Consider the following 16,162-nt stretch of genomic DNA (forward strand, 5'->3'; position numbering starts at 1 on the left):
ATAACTCCGATAGTATTTGTATAAAAGATGAATCTTATACACACCTAGGATGAGTTGAGAGTGAGTAAATCATGGGCACTGACTTGGAAGCCAGGAGAAAAATTGTGCCTTGAATGAACAAGTTCATGAAGTTTTAAGTTATAAGGCTTTTAAGTCCACAAATCACCAATATTCCCTATGGATTTAATGTAGTATTGCTAACTGTAACCATGGTATTGTGGCAGAAATAGACAAATGTTTTTACATTATTCTTTTCAGGGTTTGCACATCCTTTTGAGCGTAAAATTCAAGCACTTATCAAGGACTTTAAAGTCATCCACACTTTTTTTTTCAATTTTTTAAATATTATCCAGTTTTAATGTTATTTTTCAATGTGATGACCAAAACCATGATTTGTTCATCTTTCAAAGATTGTCCCCATTTGTAAAACTAAATGCTTCAAAGTGTAGAAAAACTTATACTTGGCAAACCAACGTATTTATTTAACATTTTTAAATTAGCACTATAAGAGTAGACCGAAGATTTAAGACTGCAGTTTAAAAAATATTTATGTGTTATACTGAAGAGTAAAGAGAATGGAATATATTATATACACTCACCTAAAGGATTTTTAGGAACACCATACTAATACTGTGTTTGACCCCCTTTCGCCTTCAGAACTGCCTTAATTCTAGGTGGCATTGATTCAACAAGGAGCTGAAAGCATTCTTTATAAATGTTGGCCCATATTGATAGGATAGCATCTTGCAGTTGATGGAGATTTGTGGGATGCACATCCAGGGCACAAAGCTCCCGTTCCACCACATCCCAAAGATGCTCTATTGGGTTGAGATCTGGTGACTGTGGGGGCCATTTTAGTAAAGTGAACTCATTGTCATGTTCAAGAAACCAATTTGAAATGATTCGAGTTTTGTGACATGGTGCATTATCCTGCTGGAAGTAGCCATCAGAGGATGGGTACATGGTGGGCATAAAGGGGTGGGCATAAAGGGATGGACATGGTCAGAAACAATGCTCAGGTAGGCCGTGGCATTTAAACGATGCCCAATTGCACTAAGGGGCCTAAAGTGTGCCAAGAAAACATCCCCGACACCATTACACCACCACCACCAGCCTGCACAGTGGTAACAAGTACGGCTGCACGATATTGGAAAAAAAATACATTGCGATATTTTTTTCCCAATGATATATATTGCGATATTGCGAGCCATCAATCCAGGCTAAAGTCAATAATTACCATTCCATGATATTAATAATTTCACTAATAAGCAAGCTTCATTACTAGTGACAAAAAGGCCACTTAATATTTTATTCCAATATTAGAACATATTTCTGTCAGAATTCGGTGAACGTTCTACGCAATCCAACGTGGCGGTGCTCTTAACGGATGTTTGTTGTTCATTAGGCTATAATTCCTCAAAATAAGTAAAAAATATATATTCTTCTCTCTCTCTCTCTCTCTCTCTCTCTCTCTCTCTCTCTCTCTCTCTCTTTCTTTCTCTCTCTCTCTGTGCTGATGCAGTGACGCGTTCATATAAATGGCACATAAAAGCTGTCACAAAGAACCAGCAAAAGTAATGATTATGAATATGTAAAATATTACAATGAGACATTTTAATTGTTTATTAATAAACAAGTGTTTTCTGTAAAGATGAAGTTGACAATACTGACTCGTGATCTTTGCAGTAGTGATCGGGCAGGAGAGAAATGCACTTTTCATACGGATTACAGTTTTTTTTTTTTTTTGTATGGTTCTGTTTAAAAGTAGAGATTTCTGTAGATAATTGATATATATTTTTTTTTTAGGTGTGTGAGGCAAGTACATGGGTTCATGGACGATAGGTTAAGCTCCAGTTCAGGCGCTGGCGCCTCTGTGTCATGATTATGTCTGCTATATTTACTTCTTGTTTATTAAATCCAGGAAATTGGATAATGAAACACTGATTAGAATTAAAGGTATAGCGGAGGATTTTTTACTTCCGGGTGGATCACCTATACTATTGGTCCTTCTAATTGTCAATCATTCTGGTGAATCAATCAAACTTATTCAAAAAGTGGAGAGGGCGGGTCTTATCTAAAATTCGGAAAGATCCTCCACTATACCTTTAAGATACAATTAACACAAACCGAAATTTGCTTTAAAGAAAGGCTTTGTGCTTTCTGTTTGAGGTCTCTGTGAAAGTTTTAAAGCAGTCTTTTAGTGCCACTTTCATAACGGTCACATCCGTAATTGAGAACTGTCACGTAACATTGTTTATTCCTCATAAATGCTAACACGAAAAATAAAAGACTTTTTTAAAAAAGACAACCATCCACAACTTTATAACACTCCAGCAAAGTACCTCTTTTTGGTCAACATTCTCCTTTTTGTAGACGAAATAGTCCCAAATAGCTGATTTTGACTGTTTTTTTTTTTTTTCGGCGGATCCTCTTCGTCGCCCATTTTTAGCTATAGGATTGCCAGTGAATGTTGGCTGTGAGTGGTGAGCGCGGTGAGCTGTGGCACATGTATGTCACCCCAGCAAAAAGCCATACAACAAACTTGTGTTTACTGTGTGCTACCCTGGTGCTACCGTTCTCTTAATACACTATGGGTGCTACTACCCTTCACATCGCGGCGATGTGACTATCGCTCATTCACACATCGCGATGTCGATGTTAAAACAGAATATCGTTCAGCCCTAGTAACAAGGCATGATTGATCCATGTTCTCATGCTGTTTACGCCAAATTCTGACTCTACCATCTGAATGTCTCAACAGAAATCGAGACTCATCAGACCAGGCAACATTTTTCCAGTCTTCAACTGTCCAATTTTGGTGAGATCGTGCAAATTGTAGCCTCTTTTTCCTATTTGTAGTGGAGATGAGTGGTACCCGGTGGGGTCTTCTGCTGTTGTAGCCCATCCGCCTCAAGGTTGTGCGTGTTGTGGCTTCACAAATGCTTTGCTGCATACCTCGGTTGTAACGAGTGGTTATTTCAGTCAAAGTTGCTCTTCTATCAGCTTGAATCAGTCGGCCCATTCTCCTCTGACCTCTAGCATCAACAAGGCATTTTCGCCCACAGGACTGCCGCATACTGGATATTTTTCCCTTTTCACACCATTCTTTGTAAACCCTAGAAATGGTTGTGCGTGAAAATCCCAGTAACTGAGCAGATTGTGAAATACTCAGACCGGCCCGTCTGGCACCAACAACCATGCCATGCTCAAAATTGCTTAAATCACCTTTCTTTCCCATTCTGACATTCAGTTTGGAGTTCAGGAGATTGTATTGACCAGGACCACACCCCTAAATGCATTGAAGCAACTGCCATGTGATTGGTTGATTAGATAATTTCATTAATAAGAAATTGAACAGGTGTTCCTAATAATCCTTTAGGTGTATATATATATATATATATATATATATATATATATTAGGGCTGGGGGAATTAACGCATTAATCTTTGCGATTAATTTGAAGGCGTTAAAAGAAAATAACGCAATTAACACAGCACCTTTTTTTGCCTCGTTTTAATGATTTCCTGTTGCGTCTGCTATTAAAAAGGCCGAAATATGCCGTCCCGCCCCTCCGTGTTTGGCGATCAGGTTTCATTCTCGCGCAGCTTTCATGAGCGGGTCTTTTCCGCTCGGTATGTGCGTCGCGCTCTGTGCTCCACGCGCGCGTTTGTGTGTGTGTCGTTAACGGCCCAGCAGCAGCGCGCTCTCCGTTCTGTGTGTGCAGGGCCGTAGCTAGAGGATTCGGGGCCCCCTGAAAAAATATTGATGTGGGCCCCCACCACCCTCCACCAATATCATATACTGTACAATAGATGAGCATGGAGGCCCACATATAATAGAATAAGTTGATGTTGTTGTAAAACCTTTATTTTAAAAGGTAAATTTATATAAAAATGAAAACTAATAAAAAAGAAATTGTTAAATAATAATAAAACCAATTTTAAAAAAGTAACAGAAAAATAATGTTTTTAAACATTTATAAATTGTCAAGAATGCAGTCAAATTGAAAAAAATAAAGTCATTTATTGTCTTATTTTCTAATAAAGATAATATTATTAAACAGTGGCGTGCACAGACCTCGTCTGGGGCAGGGGCGGAAGGACCAAAAAGGGCACCATTTTAAAGGAGACATATCATGCTTTTAAATGGGGATGAGCGAGTACAGCATTATCTGTATCTGTATCTGTTAACCATATGAATTATCTGTATCTGTATCTGTACTCGGACTGGGCGGGGCCTAACCCGGAAGTGGGCGGGATTTAACCCGGAAGTGGGTCGGGTTGACTTGAAATGGGTGGGGCTTTAACCGGTATGTTATTTTAAGCATGCAATTGATATGGGTTGATCAGAAATTGTTATATTTATTGCTGATTAGAAAACTATTTACATGACAGCATCAGCATTGAGCTTCAGATCAATGGTTTTGATCACGATAACAAACGAACTACAGAGCAAGTTTTGCAACAATGAATACAACACATGCGGTTGCAATTATGAAGTAAAATGTAATGAACAAGAGTTTTCATCTCAACTAGGGCTGGGTGATATGGACCAAAAGTCATATCCCGATATATTTAGGCTGAATTTCGATATACGATATATATATCCCGATATTTTAATTTTTTTTCAAAATTTGTTAACACACACACAAGTACTGTCCCCCTTTACTTAACATAAATTGTAAGAATATGACTAATAGTAAAGACTAGTACTACTGATAAACATTAGGCCTGTGCTAGAGGTATTAAATAGCAGTCCCAAACTAGTTTTTGTTAATACAATGTTGGTATGAGCCACCACAGTCATTTAAAAATATAAAAAAATAACACAAAGAAAAATAGTGGCATTTTGGGGTTAATATGGAAACGACAGTTACCATGGTGAATACACAATACTAACAAGGACTGTTAATGAAACATGAAAACTGCTCCTGGTGAATAGAATGAAAATCATACCTGCATTACTTTTATTTCGTGTAATTTACAACGTAACGGCGTTGCATGCTCGTTTCTTTTGCACTTTATTACAGTGCGCGCCGCCGCATTTGCGCGTGCAATTGAGTGTGCGCTACGACTACAGTATAACGGCTGACAGGACAAGAAAGTCAGTTTTTCTGAGGTGAAAGACTTTATTTCATGATATAACATAACATGCTCTAAACACGCACGCAAAGTGGAAAAGGAGGGGCGGGGGCGCGGGGAGCAGTGCAGACAGAGAGCTCCGGGTCAGCTGGCTTGGATCACAGCGCAAATTTGTACTATATCGATGCGATATGGTCTAATTCCATATTGCATTTAAAAAATATATATCTTATATATATATATATATATATATATATATATTCTTTATATCGATATATCGCCCAGCCCTAATCTCTAACTTTCTTTTCTTTTTTTAAATCCGAGCACAGATATTGACTCGTATTACTCGTATAATACTCGTACTCGACAAAAGTGCTTTATCCGTACCGGATACTCGTTTCAGCCGAGTATCTGGCTCAACTCTACTTTTAAATTGTTCCTTTTTACATATAAATCATACATTTGTAGTCTATATAAAGCGGAACTGCAATGCTTGGGTCTGAATTCCTCATTATTATAGCTCCACAAGCCCCCTTTCTACCCCTTTTCTGACGTGCGTCTGAGAGCAACTCGTTTTGGTGCGGTCTCTTTAAATAAAATTGAGACACTTCATACCCCACCCCCTCTCCAGGTTGCAGAGGTTCAACTCCACCCCGTTCGGCCATTTTTGTAGTTTGATAGCAGAGATACGATTATCTAGCGGCACATAAACTTTTTATTCACACGTTATTAACAAAATGTCAACAACGGAAGACTTGTCCAGCCAGCCTTACATGTTCGAGCCAGAGTCGGAGCCGGAGCGAGATAAAAATGAAGACGACGAACCTGCAGAACAACGTCTTCATATGGATGTATCGCAATGGTGTGTTACTGTATTTACACATGAAACTGTGGTCTTCCGACCTTTTACCACCGTGTCGATTTATTTTGATTAGTATGTGCGAGGGAGAGAGAGCAAGACAGCGTCTAGTTTGGAGACGGTGATGTCTTGTTTACACTTGTTTTACCTTTCGAGAGTGAGCGCGCGACCGGGTCTCTCTCTCTCTGCTCGTTCTTTCAGTCAAACATGCGCCCTGTCACAAGCGCGGCAGTTCATCTACATTAGACGGTGTAATGAAGCGTGTGGGTTACTACATCCAACAACCGAACATTTTAACTTACCCTCTCGTAACTTCTGCATCCTTTAGCTTGGACTACAAAATTGCAGCGAGATATAATAGTGGCGGATTGCCGGAAGTCAATGTCCTTATTTGGCAGTTCCGCTGCAAATACTGTGACGTTATAGTTCAAAAAACGTCATAGATAACAGAAAAATCGGAACAGGTTGAAAAATATGACCAAAACAGAATATAAAGATATCAACGAAGCACTACTTCTAAACACTCCAAATATACAACAAAATGCATTTAAGGGCTAAAAAAGTGCATTTAGCATGATATGTCCCCTTTAAAAACATTTATTTTTAAAATAAATCACCTGTATTTAAAGCAGTACCAGTCTGTCTGTTGTGTTTTATATTTTAATGACTTCCTCACAATTATTTGGAATATCTCACTCGATGGAAAGCAGCAGTAGGTCAGAGAGCCTCTCTCGGAAATGATGATAATAACTAAATATTATTTACTTTACCAAACAAAACAGAGAATCAAGTCGGTAATCATATGAGGAATTCATGTTTAGTTATGCTGATGTTATAAATTGTAGGCCTATGTATGTATTCAATGAAGTGTTAGCTATCATGAAAACAGTAACACTTTACAATAAGGTTTCATTAGTTAAATTTGGTAACATGAACTAATAATGAACTGCACTTCTACACCATTTATTAATCTTAGTTAATATTAATTTCAGCATTTACTAAAACATTATTAAAATCAAAAGTTGTGTTTGTTAACATTAGTTAATGCACTGACTGTGACATAACATGAACAAACAATTAAAAGTTGTATAATTATTAACTAAGATTAACAAATAAGCCTACAGTAGCCTAACAAATGTTTAGTTTAGTTTATTTTCAGACACAGTTGAGCTAACAAACAACAGCACAGTCTGAAACAGGTGTAGGCTGAAGCGCTTGCTTATAATGCCTACCTTTTTAAAACATCTCATATTTTAATAAAAAATAAAAATAATTATTGTCTTACATCATTATAATGTTAACAAACAAATATAAACAGAATACAAACATATTAGTATTTCCTATGCAATACCGTTGCACAGGTTTCATATAGTTTCAGTGCATTATTTTTAAATAGTTTATTTAACTTATTAATTGTCCCACATATTTTTTAGTTCCCCATGACAGCTATTCCATAGATTTACACCTTTAACTGGAATACAATGGTTTTGCATTGGTCCTTACTTGGTTCTTTTTGAATATACAAGTTCCCCTTAAGTCATGTTAACATTCTCTTTCTGTGAACAACTCTTGGATACTTTCTGGCAATTGATGATTTTTTACTTTGTACATGATCTGTAATGTTTTTAGTTCTACTAATTCTTTAAACTTTAGAGTTCAATAAAAAGGGAGTTTGTTGGCTCCCTTTGTTTTGCTCATTGGTTAATGTTAGTTAGTATGAATAATAAACAAATTAACCTTATTGTAAAGTGTACTATGAAATCAAAGATATAAATTCCTTACAATTTAGAGCTTGACATGGACTTAAAATTTCCTTTCACTAGATGTATTTCCCCAAGCTAATAACACTTACTATGGCCTGGACAAAAACGAATGACATTGTCAGACTCAGAATGCGGCTGAAATTGAGTTATATTTTTATGATTGTTAAGCATAACTCACATGCTGCCGCAACTTTTACAGTAGCATGGTAGGATAAATGTAACTTTTCCATATTAGCTTAATGTTACCTGCTGCCCGTGCAGTTGAAGACTCGCGGCGAACTGCGCTGCAAAAAAAACCTCTCTCGTCTACTGCCACTTCACCTCCGCCAAATGCTTCCGCCAAAAAAATTAAATAATATTTGTTTGTATTATTATTGTTCGTGGCAATGGTGTATAGCTGTATTGTTATTTATTATGATATTTATTTTAATAATTATTATTATTTACATTTATCAGAGAGGGGCACAATACATTTTGAGACAAAATTGGGGCAGGGGCTTGAGAAGAGTAGCCTACCCTGCAGGCTGTAGACAGTAGTTTTCTTATTCCCAGCGAAATAACAATGCAACCTGTCTTTAAGAACGTCTTGATTGACTGGGATACAACAACTCTCCTGGCCTCCCTCTCATTCTTTTCATAGCGTTTCTGATATCCTTATGTATGTTTTCCCCCACATTTTGTCAGTCAATCTCCTGCTCTTCCACCAAGTTCATCGTTAACTTCAGGCACTGCCGCCTCAACTCTGATTGGTTCTGTTCACGAGCTGGGGTGGGACTTACAATTTTATTGGGTCCATCTGATGTTTGTCACTGACTGAATAATTAATAAATACATTAGATCGGACTAAACCATTTATAGGGAGGTAAGAGAATGTTTGGAAAAAAATATTTAACCAAATTGCATGTTTTTGTGGTTTTCATTTAAATCTCAGGCATACAACTAATATAAATATTAGACTTATTCATACAACAGGGGCCTATATAGTATTACTGCTGGATTTTGAGGGGCCCCCTGGGCAGTGGGGGCCCCTATAATTGTCACCACCTTTCACCCCACTAGCGACGGCCCTGTGTGTGTGTGTGTGTGTGTGTGTGTGTGTGTGTGTGTGTTGGCGGCTCTGTCTTTAACGGCCCAAAGGCTTCAATCATGTACCAAGCACTTGAAAAGTAAAGTCCACTCAAGTAACGTGAAATTAATGTAACTTCTGTTTGCTGAGATGGTATAGTCATGCTTCGCAACAATGGTAAAATGACCTGCTGTGATCACATGCTCTGGTAATAATAGCTTTGTAGGACTATATTTTGTTTTGATAATTAGTAAAATAATAATAATAATCTGTTAAATTGATTATGTTGATTGATTATTGAAAAAGAATATATTGAAATATTGATGTTTAATATTTTAATACAGGGCTATTTTTTTTCCTGTGTTGTTTAATTAGGTGATTCTAAGTTTAAATATTGATGATTACAAGCTTGGGGGAAACGCAATTAATTACAGCAAATTGTGCAATTAATTCGTTTTTTTTTTTTTTATCGATTCCCAGCCCTAATATATATATATATATATATAAATTGTCAGAAAAGTAAACAAAACAACAAATACATCATCAGAAATACCAAGTCCATCTCATCTGGCATGTTATTAGAATTACTGATAATGTTTCAGAACTCATCTCTGTTTATATGACACATTAGTTACAGTTTCTGTTTTCATAGACATTAAATGTAGGTTTTAAATCCTTCATGTTAATCTTCTATGAACAATGTACAGTAGATTAATGTAGAATAAACAAATGTATATTTTAGTCAGAATTATTGCTCTTCATCAACTTGAGGTCCTGGAGCTCGTTCTGTAAAGTTGATCAGAGACTCACTCGCTCTCGGGACAAGCATTTAAGGAAAATGGAAATACACACATGACTTTCTAACATTTACTGGTAAAGATATAACCATTAAATATAATAGGCCGGGAGCCAGGTCCACTCCTCAGGATGTTTTTTGCTACCTTTTTTTCACTATTATTTCCTATTATCTTATACCTTGGGCCATCACAAGTTGATAATGACCACCCCAACTCGGCCCCGTTTGGTCTCAGGGGCCAAAAACACCCTTTTTGGGGAAAAGCTTTTGGCGGAATGATGTAATTGTGAATATAAAGGTACTGCAGCTACATAAATGGCCATATAACCCTAAAATTTTGCATGGTGTATCCTGACACATAGGGGAAACTAGCAGAAAAAAGATTCTGGGCATTGCTGCCTTTTTTCTGTCAAAGATCACCCTCAACATACCCCAAAAGACTAAAAAATGGCTGTCCGCCTGACAAATTGTCATCAAAAGTGATCATTTTCAAGCATTTTATTATATATATCACTGCCTCAAATGTACATGAAAAACGTCCCAAGTTTATAAGCTTCAATTTAAGTCCAAGATGACCTTTCTATCTAGAGGATTATAGCTGGTATAACCAAAGTTCTCCACTGTACCTCAAATCGGAGAAAACAGAAATTTCAAGCATTACCATTCCATATTGGATTAAGCATATTTTTTACATATGAACAATGTCTTAAACAAGAGTTGAGACTTGACTTATGAGCTATACTATATGAAATGAAATTGCATGAAAAGTGAGCAATGTTATGCCCCTAGGTCAGGGCTATTCAATTAGCTTCATTCGAGGGCCGGATTATTAAATCGAAATGTTGAGGAGGGCCGGTGGGTTTAGCTTATTTATTGAAACATTATTTATGACTTATTGAAACATAACAGTATCAATAAATAAGCTAAAGTAAACCTAAAAAAAGTATTGTATTTACTTGGAAATGTGGTACCCAACAGTATGCAGATTTATGAGTATTTAATAAATAACTTATTTACAGCTATGTACAAAAATATGAATTATACAAGATCATAGCTATTGGTAAGAATTATTTTATTTATAACTATTATAGGCTTAAATGAAAATATTCTAACAGTGAGACTTGATAACCACAGATAAAACCATACATGGTTACTCACTCACTACCACTGTATAACAAAATGCCTAAACAGGTAAAAACTATACACAAAATGAATTGTATATTCCTCTACCAACCTAATTAATCTACTGCAATATAGGCCTAAATGACTATAAGTTAGTATTCAGTATAAATATTCCACATTTCTGAAACATAGGACGTGCGTACGCACAGAAATATTCGGATTTATAAAACTGTGCGCACGCACATTCTACGCAGTTTTCCCTTAATAAATCACAATCAATTCTAAATGTAGCGCAGCTTTTGCGGCTTCATGTCACGCCCATAGTTGCCCATAAATAGTCCGTGAAACGCCCACAAGTTAATATTCATCGATTGCGAAATCATGGCAAACACAGAGGAAAACCAAGAAACGTAACTTCACTCACGCGTCAGCCATTGTGCGTCATTACGCATTGTGATGGCATCATGGCATTTTATTACCATCCATTTGATTGCATCTGACAAGCTACAGATGTGTTATGAGGATGAATTGCATAACATGCTAATATTATTGCAGAACATATTTATATCTTTTTGCAAATATGTATTAATTTGCATTTCTGTTGTAATCTTTGTTTGATTTTGTTTGTTTTACACTGCAGATCGATCAAACGGGTGTTCGTGTAGGCTGTTAATTGTAAGACTTGCTTTGTGAAGTCTTCATGTTATTTATGAGAAGCAGTATTGCCATTTCTTTTACACAACGGTCTACATTTTCACACACTTTCACGTGTTTCTTCCATCTGCCGATGGTGTCGCCATTTCTCATTTCACCCGTTTTTGTGCGTACGCCTGGGTCAGAGTTTGCGTGAAGGACCGCACATTTTCCCGTCAAGTTTGCTTTTTATTAATACCAATTATTGCGTAGAGAGCGGCGTACGCCTTCTTTTGTGCATACGCAACGTTTATAAATGAGGCCCCAGAACCGGGAGTAAATGCAACTCCTTTAAGCTTGCGTTCTGTTATCCACTGGGCGGTGCTGCGTAGTTCAAAGTAAACTTAACTGCGAGTTGAACTGAAACTAAACTGAAAACAGCGCTATTTGTTCTATATTTGTTGTTACTGACCGAGAAACAACTTCAGATGATTCAGTGACAGAGCGGTCCGAACGAATCTGAATCATTTCAGACCATTATGCAAGCGCATTTAGCCAATTCATGGAAAGGAAATAATTGAACCAAAGATCGAACAAAAGATTCGCACCATTCACAAATGATTGGTATCGCTGGTTCAGTCGACAGAAATATGGGACACACATAATAACTGCTGAAATATTCGGACTGAAAACGTTTCTCAGGTTAGTCGGAGCGTTCATGGTATGCACAGTGCGTATAGGCGTACAGCTGCACGCGCCACTACGGCCACTCGCATATCTAACCAAATGTAGCCACACTGCCAGGAAAAGAGGCGGAGGGAGGCTGGAGTGCCTTTGGAACAGATAGAGATGATTGGCGGGCAGTATGTGGCCCACAGGCTGCCAATTGAATAGCCCTGCCCTAGGTGGACTGGGGTCAGGGTGCAACATAGGGTACATTCACACAAAATCAAGTCCACAAAGTCCTCACAACACAAGGAATAAAGATGACCCTAGTGTGCTGTCTGTTATCAAAAAGCCAACCTTCAATAGAGTAAACGTTAGTAACCTTCTGGGGCCGTATTCACAAAGCATTTTATCTTACCACTAGGAGTACTCCTAAATCGCACTAAAAGATTTTAGCTAGGAGTTTTCTCTTAAAAGTTATTCACAACGCCTTTCAGACCTACTCTTAGTAAAGAAAAATGACAACTCCTAAACTAAGAGTGAGTCTTCGTTGCTATGGATGACGTCATTACTCATGCACGAGCTGGACTGAAGTGACCACCTTGATTGGCTGATGATTGTAACGCGGGAATGATTCCAAACACCTCCCCTACGATGATGAGTGACAGGTCTGAGAATGCGTGCGCTACACAAGTAGTGCGAAGGACGGAAGATGATGAATAACTGAATAAATAGCCTAAATGAATAAAGAGTAAGGCAAAACAAATAGCCTAGTAGCCTAATGAAACTATGGATTGATGCAATATCTTTGCAACATTATTGATTAATCTGTCACTATATGCCTCTGCCTACGTTTGCAAAGAGAAGAACATTTTAATTTGATTCACAATCAAACGTTACGATTAGTTTACATGCAATGAATGATCCCTAGTTATGCCTACAATGCAAAATTGTTCCCTCGCGATTGGAAGCTCCTGTAGCCGCCGCATACGCATTTCAAAACATCGCAACGTGAAATGGTCTTAGTGAGTTAGGAGTCCTCTCGACTTCTTTTAAGCTGTCCCAGGCTTAGGTGCTACTTTTAGGGCTAAAATGCTTCGTGAATTACTCTTAATCAAAAATATTAGGAGTCCTAAAGTTACGAGTGACACGCCCATTATTTTTTAGGAGTTGCTCCTAAATTCGCCAGTTAGGAGCTACTTTTAGCCTTAAAATTCTTTGTGAATACGGCCCCTGTACAGGTAAACATTGTTTACAACCAAATGGTGAAACGTCTCGGTTACATATGGTAACCCTCGTTCCCTGAGGGAGGGAACGGAGACGTACGTTGTGACCGACTGATAGGAATCTCGCTAGAGAGGCCAATCTACTTTGAGTAAAACTAAAATGAGCCAATACACATTGGCATGCAGTCATTTGCATCAACTGTTAAGCCTTGCAGCGCAGGTATATAATGAGCAGCAGTTGCGAGGTGAGCTCCTTTTTTGCTGAGGAGCCAAGCCTGGTAAGCTGGCCGCCCCGTGGGCAGCAGCAGATGTGATGATGGGATGTACGTCTCCGTTCCCTCCCTCAGGGAACGAGGGTTACCATATGTAACCAAGACGTTCCCTTATCGGTCGGTCACTCGTGACGTATATCTTGACCGACTGATAGGAATCCCTACCAAAGCGCCACAGCTGCTGCACCCCATCCAGCGCCCGGTGTAAGCCTGTACCCCTTCTTGCCTGGACGGACGATAGGAAAGGGCTTACACAGAGCGTATCCATCACTGTTGTTCCATGTTAACCCATACAGTGAGATTATTGGATAACACTGGGAAAGCGTGCCCATTCTATGGAAGGGGAACGCTGCGGAAGTCACTTTCTTCAAGGGAGTTATGTGGAAAAATACATATGGACTAGTCCGAAGGTTGTACTGCATATGAATATTGGGTAACTTAGCCCAAGGGAAAGACACGGGGCTTCGATTAGAAGCAGCCATGGAAGTATACACATATGGAACCCAGCCTAACACCTGATCTCTGAAGGGAGTGGTAGGAACCTTGGGCACATAGCCAGGCCGGGGTCTCAGTACAACATGGTTGTCACCGGCCCGAACTCTAGGCACGATTTGTCGGCCGACAAAATGCTTGCAGGCCCCCTACCCTCTTGATAGAGGCCAGTGCAATCAGCAGCAAAATCTTCAAAGAGAGAAGCTTTAAGTCTGCTAACTTCAAAGGCTCAAAGGGAGCATCCTGAAGAGCTTGAAGCACCAGGGAAAGGTCCCAAGAGGGTATGGAGGGGGGACGAGGAGGGTTTAACCTTCTCGCCCCCCTATGGAACCTGACGACCAGTTTGTGCTTTCCATAGATGGCACATAGATGGCAACTGATTTGCCATCTATGTGGTCGTGATAAGCTGAAATGGCAGCAGCATGTACTTTGAGGGTGGATAGAGCCTTCGTTCCAACCCTTGCTGCAAAAAGGAAAGCACGGACCCTATTGAACATCTTCGGGGGTCCTCTCGGCGAGAAGAAAACCACTTGACGAACAGGTTCCACTTCAAGGCACACGTCTCGTGGACGGCGCCCGTGCAGAAGTGATGGTGTTAAGTATCTCTGGGGGTAAGTCACCTAGAACCAGAGATTGAGTTTCCAGAGGTCCGGACGCGGGTGCCATAGGGTGCCCTGTCTCTGAGTCAGAAGATCCTTCCTCAGAGGAATGGGAGGGACTGTCACAAGGAGCATGATTTCTGGGAACCAGGTCCGGGTGGGCCTATAGGGGGCCACCAGAAGGACCTGCTCCTCGTCCTCCCTGACTTTGCACAGGGTCCTACCTTTGAAGGTGTTCAAGCAGTTTAGCACCGAGTTTAGCACTGAGCACGTTTGCTCTGTGAGGCGTGCTGTCTGTGCAACCGAATCCAACTCCATACCGAGAAAAGAGATCCTCTGCATGGGGGCGAGTTTGCTCTTCTCCCAATTGGCCGGAAGACGCAACTGGCTGAGGTGCCTGAGCACGAGGTCCCTGTGTTCGCATAACTGGTCTCGAGAGTGTGCTAATATGAGTCAGTCGTCGAAATGGTTCAGGATGTGCACGCCCTGTTCTCTCATGGAAACAAGGGTCCCCTCCGTGACTTTTGTGAAGACAGGAACAGCCCGAAGGGCAGGACCTTGTACTGATAAGCTCGACCCTCGTACGCAAAGTGCAGAAATGGCCTGTGTCGAGAAGAATCAAGACATGAAAGTACGCGTCCTTCAGGTCGATCGCTGCAAACCAATCTTGGGGACGGATGCATTCGAAAATGTGTTTCTGCATGAGCATTTTGAACCCACCACATTTCTTGGGTGCAATAAAGTAGGGACTGTAGTGCCCTGACCTCATATTGTCTGGAGGGACTGGCTCTATCGCGTCCTAGTAGGACTGCGATCTCTGCTTGCAAGACATGGGCATCAGCTGCTCTCACTGTAGTGGAGTGAATGGCCCGATCCATCTCCGGGTCGCCCGTCCTAGGGCTGCTTGCTCTTGGCTTTACCGCCCTGCTTGGCAGGGGCCTGGACGGGTGGGGGGGGGCCTGCCTGCGACTGGCTCCTTGGCTCTGCTTAGGTGGAGGCTGCTGCTGCGGCGCGGGAGCGAGGGCAGACACAGAAGGCCGCCCGGTGACGAGCAGACTGAGGGGCTGCGGGCAATGGGCTGGAGGCAGCAGCTGACCGCCGCGGCAGGATGTGCTTGATGGTCTCAGTCTGCTTTTCAGCCAGTTTCTGCTGGGCAAAGTTCTCGACCACGTTGCCTTTGAGTGCTCTCAAGCGCACCTTACCAGCTGTGAGAACAGCTTTTGTTTTCTCAAGTCAAAACAAAAGCAAAAAGAAAAGAAAGAGAGAGAAAAAAGACCGCTCGCGCTGCTGTGCTGTCACCCGCACCAGTGTGGAGAGGTCCGAAGAAGAAGAAGCTCGCTCAGTTTCACATTCTCCTTGAAGGTATGTAGAACACATCGAAGTGCTTGGCTCCAAAAACTGATGAAATCCATACAAATATAGATGAAGATGAGGAAAATGATGATTAAGAGTTTATATTCTACACTAATACAACACACTAACATGACCAGTCGTCAAAGTACAGCATGGATAAGCAGCAAAAAGATCTAAGAACCAAATAAATGTTTTCTATTTTATGTTTGAGCTGTATTTTAGTTTTGCAATTTG

General features: G+C 40.0%; 3 protein-coding genes across 5 annotated transcripts in view; 1 reads left to right on the forward strand and 2 right to left on the reverse strand.

Moving 5' to 3' along the window:
* The window catches only part of LOC307163322 (uncharacterized protein), a 326,027-nt gene that overhangs the window by 185,980 nt on the left and 123,885 nt on the right, over positions 1-16,162 (reverse strand). The gene's annotated exons all lie outside the window — the stretch shown is intronic.
* Positions 1-16,162, reverse strand: part of LOC307162833 (uncharacterized protein) — a 302,806-nt gene that overhangs the window by 148,371 nt on the left and 138,273 nt on the right. The gene's annotated exons all lie outside the window — the stretch shown is intronic.
* Positions 1-16,162, forward strand: part of LOC307162607 (uncharacterized protein) — a 73,303-nt gene that overhangs the window by 8,842 nt on the left and 48,299 nt on the right. The gene's annotated exons all lie outside the window — the stretch shown is intronic.

Source organism: Squalius cephalus, assembly GCF_949319135.1.
Source record: "Squalius cephalus genome assembly, chromosome: 1".
Taxonomy (NCBI): domain Eukaryota; kingdom Metazoa; phylum Chordata; class Actinopteri; order Cypriniformes; family Leuciscidae; genus Squalius; species Squalius cephalus.